Source organism: Sinocyclocheilus grahami, unplaced genomic scaffold (assembly GCF_001515645.1).
Source record: "Sinocyclocheilus grahami isolate Dianchi unplaced genomic scaffold, SAMN03320097.WGS_v1.1 scaffold1928.1, whole genome shotgun sequence".
Classification (NCBI taxonomy): Eukaryota; Metazoa; Chordata; class Actinopteri; order Cypriniformes; family Cyprinidae; genus Sinocyclocheilus; species Sinocyclocheilus grahami.
In genome coordinates, this window is record NW_015507107.1 from 31,160 (window position 1) to 32,181 (window position 1,022).

General features: G+C 27.7%; 1 protein-coding gene across 1 annotated transcript in view; it reads right to left on the minus strand.

The window, feature by feature from the left end:
* Nucleotides 1-1,022, minus strand: part of LOC107573386 (parapinopsin-like) — a 75,007-nt gene that overhangs the window by 1,106 nt on the left and 72,879 nt on the right. The window lies entirely within an intron of this gene.

Below are 1,022 nucleotides of genomic sequence, written 5' to 3' on the forward strand. Positions count from 1 at the left end.
TGTGCTTATCTATGTGCTTCCATACAAAATGAAGAGGAGAGGAGGGGGGGGGGGGGGGGGGGGGGGGGGTCACTGGTAATGGTAACAAAGGTAAGTGACGCAAATAATCAGTGAAATGACATAGTAATAATCAGGCATAATAAAGCACAAAGCCAGACTTAATTGTGCTGTATCAGTTAATGGGTCTGTTTTTATGTAACACAAAGTTGAAGACTAGAGAAATTAAAACAAACATACAGTGTAACATTTTAAGAAAAATATTATAATAAAGACAATTCATTTATCAACTTTGCACATTGAAAGGGCCAAAGTTTAAAAGTCTGAAAATTTGAAGTGTGGTACAAAAAGGGAAAAACAAATCTTTAAATGCTCTCAAAAAATTGCTCTTCAGACAAGAGTGAAACATTATCATTTAAAAAAATAGGGGCATTCATGTAAAGACCCTGCACCTGCCACACTGTAGCAACTCATAATGTAATAACTGCACATAATGTAATAAGTATTACATTATTGTTATAAAATGTTCATAATGTAAAATTTTTCTCAAAACGTAATAAAATCTTGAGCTCATAATGTAATAATAATTTTTCAATGTAATAACAATTTTTCACATAATGTAATAGGTTATTGTATGATACATTTATTACATTATGAACACACTGTGGCAACTTATAATGTAATCACAGTTCATGAGGTAATATCAGCACATAATTTAAAACAATGTTTACAATATAATAATTATCTTTCAAAATAATACATTTGAGCACAAAACGTAATAGTAGTTTTATGTAAAATAAGCTATTACATTAAGAAAATGAAATTACTTTTTTAATATATATATAAAAAGCTTACTAATTTTGTGATTATGACATACTTCATCATTATGTCGCATTGACCCAGAAACATATTTTAAGTTTTATGCACCAAATTAAAAAATACAGTTTCTGCTCTATAATTATGTAATTATATATATATATATTATATATATATATATATATATATATATATATATATTAGTGCTG